At 40.2% G+C, this 10,609-nt stretch overlaps 1 long non-coding RNA gene across 1 annotated transcript; it reads left to right on the top strand.

The window, feature by feature from the left end:
- Positions 1 to 1,983: 1,983 nt before the first annotated feature.
- LOC119906064 lies at positions 1,984 to 10,038 on the top strand. The gene is made up of 2 exons (XR_005444923.1): positions 1,984 to 2,114; positions 9,668 to 10,038. It is a non-coding gene; the product is annotated as an uncharacterized LOC119906064 (long non-coding RNA).
- Positions 10,039 to 10,609: the final 571 nt, after the last annotated feature.

A 10,609-nucleotide genomic window follows, 5' to 3' on the forward strand; every position in this document is an offset into this window, starting at 1 on the left:
GTTTGTAGGATAGATTTTTCATATTTTAATGAATTGATACTGAAATCCGTGGTACACTATGACACAATGGTAACTAAATGACACAAATTAATATTGTGCAACAATTGTTTAAAGAAAAAGCTTGAGCTCACCGGCTAGCTGTATGATGTGAACTTGAGTTGATCTTCTTAAAAAAAGCTGAAGTCGCACACTGGCCCTGACACCAATAATCTGTTGTAATGTGCTGTGGACAGACGCAGACGGAAACACACAGGCCCATGCTGTGCTCCTTCATGCTGGCCTATTAAAACAACCCACAGAGAAGGTGGCAGTTAGCACTTGGCACCAGTGTTTCCCTGGCAGCTTTAAATGCCCAAAGCCCTTTGAGATACTTTCAAAACACAAATGCACTGACTACAGCACTGTGAGAGACTGCCACTGAAACGAAGACATACAGTCACCAGGAGAAAATGTCCAGTCTGTGCTGACTTCTGGATCAGCACACAGTTGCTAGGTTTGAGGTTTTTCCTTACCAAACTATTTTTAACTCCAGGCACTGAGAAAAAGAAAAAATAGCTGTAGGAAATAGACACACCCAGACCCAATCTGTGGATTTAAAGCATTTTAATATATCTGATGAAGAATGCATGAAACAGGCTTAAAAAAAAAAACAAATTCACTGTGCTTTTACACCTTAAAGGGAAACTTGGTGACTGATTTTCAACTGGCTTAGTATCATAACAATATAGGTCATATCCCTTTAAGCTGGATTTATACTTGATTTATCCTACTAGTGTTTTTTTCTTTTCTCCTTGCAGTAGTTCAACAGTGGAAAGCTTAACATTAAGATAGAAATTTAGTTTAGATCAGTCATAATCTGACACAAAAAATAAAGCTAAAGTAATCAGTAAACAGTGAGGCTGATTAAAGTAGCCTACAAATAGGAACACATGAATGAAACTAAAGCTCCAAACCACGGAGTTACAAGTCAGTTTACACGTTGTCGAAGTACAACACAGCCGCATGTTGAATGTAGCACAAGTCACAGCTTTGTTTAAGCCCTGCTACCAAGCAGGACCACAACAGAGAGGGCCAGTGTTATCACTTATTGCGAGATTGCATCAGAAACGTGATCACCATCCACCTAAAGGCAACATGCACATGTGCAAAAGCTATTATATTCAAGGACTGAACTTTTGTAGACGTACTGTATCTAACTCCAAGTGGCTTTTAGAGCTCTTGATTGACCAGGTTACTATGGTATTTGGTATGGTATCCATCACCTGTTATGTGTGGGTATGGGTATGTTGCAATTTGGGAATTTTTATAAGAAGTAGACGTAGTCATCGTGACGTCACCCGTTGGTTTGTGGACTGCCGTTTTGAAGCCTCGAGTTTTGGCCGATAGGGCGCCGCCATGTTGAGTTTTTGCAACAAGGAAGTGCCCAATAATGACCATATTTGGACGAGAAGGTGGAGCTAACGGCCGTTTGTGGAGCTAGTTAGCTTGCTTAGGTGCATCTGTAATTCGACCTGTCATTTTAACAGGGCTGACAGCTTTGTCTAGCGAACAACAGTCTAAAAAAACTAAATGTACTCACCAGAGAAAGTGAACAGCCAACTCCTTATAAGCTTTTATAACGGCGCTGTTTAAAGTTACATAGTGCCGTGGGTACGAGTTACTCTAGTCTGATTGACAGGTCGCCATGGTTACGACTTGTCAATCACAGATAATCTCGCCGTAAAGCATACTCTGCTTTATGGTCTATTTTAAAATAAATGGGACCATAATTTGCTTTTTTTTTTTTAAATCATTTTGTATTTAAGAAGACCTGAAACTAGCGACAGAGACCATAAACTCATCAGGAAAGTGTTTACAGAGGTAATAAATCAGCTGAGAAGTAGGGTAATTTTACCATTATTTCTAAGGGAACCAAACTTCTTTTTGGAACCAGAAGAGTCGCCCCCTGCTGGCCGTATGCAGGTTTAAGGGACTTCCGCAATGGAGTCACGTCTCAGACCAGAAACTTCCCCCTTGGGTTTTGAACAAAAACTGTCTGTGATTGCTGACAGTGCTATGTACACACAGACTTTGTCAACATGTCGATGCAGAGGCTTCAAACTCTACTTTATTAGGTGGGTGCAATGTCAAGTAAGTAAAAAAGGTGAATTATTAAATTTTTAAAGACATTTATAGGATAGGTCTTTTATGGCATATTCATCTGAAGTTTTGACAATCAAATGTTGTAGTCAGATTTCGATTCACGGCAGTTTCAGTTAATTCCAATGGTGACCTACTTTCACAGCAAATAAGAACCATCAAAACATCAATTAAAATATCTTAAACCGCTGGTGACCATACCTAACTGCTCTTGTATCCATTATTTTTAAAAATAAATATCAGTCTCAGTTTGAAGTTTCAACAACAGTTTAAAGCTATAGGGTAGGTAACTAGTAAGAGTAAAGTATCTAAACAAACAAATCCCAACCCTTTCTTCAGACCTTACAGGAAGATTGTGAACAGGTAGGTAGGTAGACAGGCATTTGATTTATTATTTGCTGTCAGTATGTCAAGAATTTCAACAAATCCAACAAAAATGCTTCTGAAATAAATTGGCTTCCCTAAATTTAAAGAAGCAGTATAGCCTTATGAAAAGGCCAATTAGAGTTCTTACAAATTGCATTTTAACCATTGCATTGCAAATCAGACTCGTAAGAGTAAACATGGTGGGAAGCTCCCCTGTCGCTGACCAACACATTTTCCATCCTGGAAGAGCAGGACTTCCCCCCACACTGCTCTTCAGACCGTCTCCAGATTGTGATGGCTTGTGGCCGCCTGCACTCTCCACGACTCTGTCCAAGTGGTCTCCGTCTCACCACACGGTGTACGGCGTTTTAGCTGGCTGCTAAGTCTCAACACATGGCTACAGTCTGTTTGATCCTCACACAACTTAGTTTTCATTGATAATTTCGGAGAGACGCTCAATGCCTCGTCACGCTGCTGGTGTTTTTACCATGTTGTAAAAACGCGGCGCTCCCATTGCAATTAATTGAAAAAACATGCTGGCATCAGGAAAAAACGCTTTGGTGCTCACAGGCCCTTATGGGGCTGGGATAGTGTCAGAAAATATTATAGGTAAAAGGTAAAGTGTGTGGTAACAACTGGAGCAGTCTCAAATGGCCCCCGCAGACCCAAACGCAACACAAGGGTTAAGTAAATAAAGTAAAGTCTGTAGACATAGTAGAAGCGGCCGTCTCCGTCAAATTTGGTCCCGCCTCCAGCTCACTCTGGTGGTAAACACTATTTTTTAGCAAGCGTTGCACTTCATGGATTTTTGTCATTTGTAACTACAATTGTGGTATTAAGCTGGTGTTGATGCTGTGTCGTAATCAGCACAGTGCACCAGGAAAGATGCTGCTAAAACTTCCAAAGAGGAAGAAAAATAGCCATCTGATTGGCTGGACCACAGCGTGGGGGGTGCGACCTCATCCCAGGGCTTCAAATAGGCCTTTCTCGTTTCTCAGTTGTGCCTCCTCAACTCCTCGCATCACGTCTTAGACTATATCCACACTACTACATTTTTGTTTTAAAACACAGACCTTTTGCTACGTTTGCATCTACCGTCCAGGCTATAACGGCAAATCCGAAAACCTAAAACGGAGAAGTTTGAAAATGCTGCTGACCCCGTTTTTTTTTGTTTTTTTTATATTTCGGGGTAGTGTATTAGTGCTGACAGGCAAAAATGGAGGACTTCAGAAACGATGACGCAGACACTCACATTAGGCTTCTTGATAGGATCTTGCATGCAGAACAAAAAACAAAATGCTACATACAGTGTTTTGGTTTTGGTATTTTTAATAAAATATTTTGTACTGTGCAAATAACACATATACAATTGTACTGTGCATGTTGCCATATTTACTTTATGATGACTCAGACTGTTTTCCACCGCCACAGTCGTCTGTACTCCCGTGTTAAAAACCTCCGCCTCATTGTCGATCCATGCAAAAAAATCTCTAATGTGGTAGTACTTTTTTCTTTTGCTAAATCTTTTGTAATTGTGGAGTAGACAATCAGTTTCATGTTTACACCGTGACACGCAGGGACGTTACTAGGATTGAAAGACGGGGGCTTAGCCCCGAGGGAATGCTTAACTTGCACTTGCAAAATCTTTGCACTCGCATCTTTTGTTACTATATTAGAACTACACTTATATTAACAATTGAAGAAACCAAGATGTTAACAAGTAAAAAGCAACAGACATATTCTCTTCTTCCATATCTCCTCTGTTGAACAAAAGTTACTGTAATGTTAGCTTTTAGACACATCAAAGCTGCATGGGTGGAATTCACTTAGGCCAGACTGTGCTCCTGCTGAGTTCTTCTCTTTGATATGACCTAAATGCAATCCAGCTGCTCATGTAATTGTATGACAAAGTAATACCATATCTAATTCCTCTCTCTATAAAATTAGTTGCAGATTCAAAGAATGCTATTTAATTACACTAATCTACTGCACTGCACATTGGTGCATACAAGCATTCAATAAATACTTTATCATGTAAGCTGTTTATAAGGATCCTATTTAAAGTGACTACTGTCTGAATTCAATAACATGATGGCGGAAGGAATAAAAAATTTGGAGTAATGATTACTAAATATCACTAGGGAGTGGCCTACTTCATTCCAATAAAATGTCAAACTTTAAAAAAAATATACTTTATGGTCCCAGAGGGAAAATTTATTTTTACCAAACATAACATTTCTTAACGCCAACGGCTGAGATAAAAAAAATAAAGCAAGTCTCTCCAGACTTTTGAACTAACGTTACTTTTTTGCACATGCATTTATAAGAGAAGAATTTAGTGCTTTTACAAAACACAAAACGTTGCTTAGCGCTGAGTTTCTTTCTGTAGGCGAAGTTTCACATTGCTGCGCTGCTTTAACAGAGGCTTTGATAAATTAGATGTAGAATTGTTCAGGGTTGAAAGCTTTGTGCTGCTCACGCAGAGTTTACAATGGACGACAATGTTCTTTGCATCTTAGACACAACAATGGCAATACTTAAGCTGTGGAAAGAACTAGCCTATCTCCCTCATTCTCCATTCTAACTTATGCTTGATTGATATCTTTTAATATATATATATATATATATTATATTTTATTTATTTTATTAATTTTTTTATTATAGAAAAAAATAGTAGTAAAAAACCAAATGAAGAAAAAAATAAAACTCCTGCCCCTTCTTGGCTAACAGCTGACTTGAACAACATAAGGTCCGTTGCGCAGTGGCGCATGTTTTATTAATATGCAAATGAAACACAAACAAACAAATACAACTCTGAATTGATAGTTTATTATTAAGTTAACTAGAATTTACAAACAATGCAAAATTTATGTTGATTGCAATGGAGGACTACAGTCTTCTGACCGGCTACCAAAGCATTTTTGCCCCCTGAATCTGCCCACACAGTGTTTGTATAGAAGAAGCCCGTGTATACAGTCCTAGGCCTAGGTCGCAAAATGTAAGAGGGTGTGCAAGAGAAACTGCGCAAATAAACTCCACCCAGCTGATGCTACACCACCATACGCCATGATAGTAACCAAGTGCAACTTGAGCTGAGCGGCTGTGAGTCGCAGCCAGATTGTGCAGGCAAGTACCGTAGCTGGTAGTTTTGCATTATAAAAATGTAAAAACTAAGGTGCAGAGTTGCTTTGTTTGGGACTGTGAGCTGCACTTTGTCGGAGGTGCTGATCATTTGTGTGGATTTGTGGTGAGATTTCAGCCTGATCACAAGTGTTCGTATTTAGTTTCAGTTGCTTGTCTCATTACATTCTCTATGGCAAGCCATTTAAAAGTGTATTCCTTTAAACCTACTAGTCGCTATTTAAAAGCTACAAGTACTTTAGTTATTACTAGCCATAACTATTCCTTTTGATATTTGTAACTCTCCCCATTTTACTAGTAACAATTGATTCAGCTATAGGCTACATGTTGCCGACCAGTTTGGCAACATAGACTGGAGCAAGAGTTTGAGAGTGGTGAGTTATTAATCTGTAACAAATGTATCTTTCATCCATAAAGTTTTAACTGAGCTCTGTCTCTACATCACAGTAACAACTTCATGTTCATTGACTGCCTGGAGGGTAGCTGGTGTTTGGAAGGGAGAGGAGAGGTGTGCTGCAGTCTAGTGTTTTTCCACCTGTGTTTTTGAGGGCATGTCAGAGTAGCCACTTGGCGGGCATTTAGCTTTCATCCTTGTGACGTAACAGGGATGAAAGGTAAACAGCTGGACTACAAACGAGCTGTTTTCAGGCAGTTCAGAGCAGAGTCTGATGTGGGAGATGGGAACTCCCTTTGGGATGGACTTTGGGCTTTTTCACTTTGCAGAGGAAAAAGCCAAAAAGCATAATAACACCTCTTTAAAATTTTCATTTAATAGTTATTTCATCAAAATAAGAATTGTAGAGTGCACCACCTCTACGGTGGCCCAGTGTGCAAGACAATGGGATAAAGTGCCCTGTAGGTTGCCCTTCCAGTGGAGAAAACAAAATCCAGTCCTTAAATGGGAGAAAATTTGTTGGCCTCTACATGCCTTTAAATAGTTATATGTTAAAGTTCCCTGTGTGTTTTTATTACAGAGTTGTGGTCTTAACCAAGGTTTAGAACTGTTTCAACAAAAAAGCACTTTTGCTGTTGATCAGCATCTATTTGGTAGAGAGGCTCATAAGTGAGTTACAAAACAAAATGTGTGTGCACAAACAAAATTAAAAAATCTACTAACATTACTAGTTGAGACCATTAAATGGATATTTAATGGGTATTAGTCAAACGATTAATCATTGTCATTGTTGTCACACATAGCTGGTACCAGATAGTGTAGTTTGTTGCAACATTCAGTTGAAATGCATCAAATGTGGAGAGTCTGTTAGAAGCTGATATATAGAATGTGAACAACTTTTTTTTTATTTAAATTGTTCCTGGTCACAGAATTGACTCAGAGAAAGAGAATATTCAACATACGGTAGATTAACAATCAGTGCATACTGTATCATACAGAAGAAGGATTTTTTTTTTGTAAATGTTGAGTGACACCTTATAAAACTGGTACTGGTCAATTACTAACAGATAATCCAAATAAAGGGTTAGGGTTAATTTAGTTTGTGCAGATCCTCTACAGTTACGAACACCACCTGGAGAGACAGAGAGAGAATTAACAGCACAGTTCTTCTGTTTTATTTATGTACAGTATCTCACAAAAGTGAGTACACCCCTCACATTTTTGTTAATATTTGATAATATCTTTTCATGTGACAACTCTGAAGAAATGACACTTCCGTGATGTCGTCATTGAGGAGGGGAAGAGGACTCGAGTGGCAACCTGTGAAGCTCTGGTGAACTCCATACCCAAGAGGGTTAAGGCAGTGCTGGAAAATAATGGTGGCCACACAAAATGGGCCCAATTTAGACATTTTCACTTAAGGTTGTACTCACTTTTGCTGCCAGCGGTTTAGACATTAATGGCTTTGTGATGTTATTTTGAGGGGACAGCAAATTTACACTGTTATATAAGCTGTACACTCACTACGGTACTTTACAATGCAAAGTATAGCAATAGCAAAGTGTCATTTCTTCAGTGTTGTCACATGAAAAGATATAATCAAATATTAAGGAAGACTCCCTACTGCCGGTCCATTCCAGGCTAAAACCGGCCGATGGGGTGGAGGGGTGGAGCCGAACACTGTAGCTCCACCCCTTTATAACCGATCTGCTGCAAGGGGCATCCCTCCTGAGTAGTGATGGAGGTGAAGGGGGACATAAACATACAAGACACATTGGATAATTCAGGTACATAATTTGGATTCCCTCGTTCGAAACGAGAGTAAACCAAATTCATACCACTTTTGTTAACACATTTATTGAGGCTACAAAAAAAGTCCACTCACTTAAAGAGGGTGCTGATGAGTTGAAAGAAATATGACTTGTGTTTTGTGCCATAAGCGGGACACTGAAAGATCAACTTAATAAATAGTGTTATTGTGTTATATTTCCCATAATGTGTTTTTACAAGCAGCGTATCACATCCACACGCTGGTGCAATAAGACAACAAACATATGATAACATTATGAAACTATGCTCTCGTATTTACTCAACTGACGCACTGAAAACAGGGAAAATCAATCAACGGGTGTTTGTTTATACAGACGTTTCCAGCCCTGTTTTGTACGTAAGCACTGTTTAAAAATGAGACCCCTGGTCTTGTTCAGGGCAGTGGTGACTTGCTTATAAAAACTGAGGAGGCAGGTGTCATCCTAAAGTTTCGTGAAGGTCTTCAGCATACTCTGATTCTCTTTATACCACAAAAACACTTTTAGTATTAAAATTGCATTGCATAAAAGGCCTCTCTGTCTCAAAGTCCCGGGTTGAATTTCAGTCCCAGCAAAATTAGAAAATGTAGATGTATTGTAGCTGATGATTTTAGTCAACGAGAGATTTTAGAACTGTTTTACCTAAATTCCATGTGGACACTCCCACCGGGGGAAGTAATACCCTGGAACATGTCTACATGATTATTCCAGGCAGCTACAAAGCTCTCTCCTGTCCCTATTTTGGTTTATCAGACCACATTTCTCTGCTTCTTCTGTCCATTTACACCCAAAACAACATTTAAATCAGTCAAATTGTGGAAATATGAGGCTACAGCAGCACTGCAGGACACACATTTTTGAGTGACCTTTTATTGTGGCCAGCCTAAGGCACACCTGTGCAATACCCATACTGATCAGCATCTTGATATGCCACACCTGTGAGGTGGATGGATTATCTCTGCAAAGGTGAAGTGCTCACTAACACAGATTTTGACAGATTTGTGAACAATATTTGAGAGAAATAGGCCTTTTGTGTACATAGAGAAAATCTTAGATCTTTGAGTTCAGCTCATGACGAATGGGGGCAAAAACAAAAGTGTTGCGTTTATAATTTTGTTCAGTGTTTAAGGTGAACGGTGAGAACTGTTACAGAGCCAGTGGCCAGAACCCACTGACCATGTAATTCACTGTCATGGAGCTGCGCTGAAATGACTTCTGAGTCAAAATGAGTTGTTAAAGGAGTTTATAGTCACCTGGTCATGGCAGGGGTTAGGGTAGTCACAGATGTCCTGTGAAAAGACAGAATGCAGCAACATTTTCACCTCTTCAGGATAAACATAGGTGGGCTGACTCGGATTCCCCTCCTTCACACCGAACCCATGAAACATCTGGAATAAAATTGAGGAGGACAGAGAAGAGCTGAAATAATGTTTGACTTCTGGTGGATGCGCCTACACAGGACTGTTCCTTGAGGATTTACAGTCATCAGCAATCATTTATCAGTGCATTTATTTTTTCCATCCATACTTTCATTTTCTGTTGCTTATGGAAGTCCAGGTCATGGTGAAAGAAAAGTAGTCCACTGGTAGTCCAGACTTTTCTCCACCAGATGGGATATTTAATCCCTCCAGTGTGTTCAGGTTATGCCCCGTGGCCTCCTTACCAGTTGGACATTGCTGGAATATTGTACCTCAACTAAAATGTGTCCAGGAGTGTCAGGGACGCTGGCCTGAATACAGAGCTGCACTTCTGGTGTAGGTCTATCTCGCTCGCTCTCTCTCTTTCTCTTCCATCCTTGTGTCTGTGTGCTTTATTGCAGAAGTGGTGACGGGTGTACGGGAGTCAGGAGAACAGCTGCACGACACCAACCACAATCACCTCCGCCATAAATACCCTGACTTGTAGACAATACTCCCGAGTTTGTTATGTTTGAGCTCGGTGCTGGACCTGACGCTGGACAACGCTCCACTCCTGCCTAAGCCTGCTCCTCGGACTCTGGAACTTTGGACTCGCGGCTGGATCCTAAACCACTGGACCTCGTCGTAGTCCCCTCGTCAGCCTCTCTGTCCGGCCCAATTCTGCTCCTAGCATTGTCCTCGGACCTGCCCCTCCCCTAACCCCGGGCTCTGCCCTTCCCATGCACCTTTGGTATCTGCAGAAATAAATATTGTTACATTTACCAGTCCTGGCTTTGAGTTGTGGGCCTGGACTCATTTTTTTGCTAGCCTGTAACAGGGATGCATTCTGATCAGATACTAAACCACCTCAATTCATGGCCACTGGCAGTGAGGAGTGGTAATAAGGAGAATTGGGAGAAATCCTGCTATGCCACTAAGACTTTGAATTTATATTTTACTGTGGGACAACTATCAATACTATGTCTAGCAGCGTCCCACTCTGTCTACTCATACAAACACACACACTGTTATCCTTTTAAGCAAGTCAGTAGAGAGGTTAATGAGCAGCCCCTGCCACCAGCAACAAATGTCCCAAAATTAACAGTGAAACAAGTAAGTTGTTGTTGCCTTATCAAATGACCCATATAGACTATATTATTATTATTATTATTATTATTATTACATGAGCATCAATGTGCAAAATGATATGTGGTCAAAATGTACATATGATGTAAGAAAGCAATGGTTCTACCACATTTGCAGTTTATTACATGAGTACCAACCAGTTTCCTATGCAGAAGCCTGTAGACCTTCTTCCGACGGGCACGGTCAGCCCTCAGGCGTTTGGCTGCATGAAGAAGTGA

This window comes from Micropterus salmoides, unplaced genomic scaffold, assembly GCF_014851395.1.
Source record: "Micropterus salmoides isolate LMB-PRFRI ecotype aquatic unplaced genomic scaffold, ASM1485139v1 Ms_hic_scaffold_1, whole genome shotgun sequence".
NCBI lineage: Eukaryota > Metazoa > Chordata > Actinopteri > Centrarchiformes > Centrarchidae > Micropterus > Micropterus salmoides.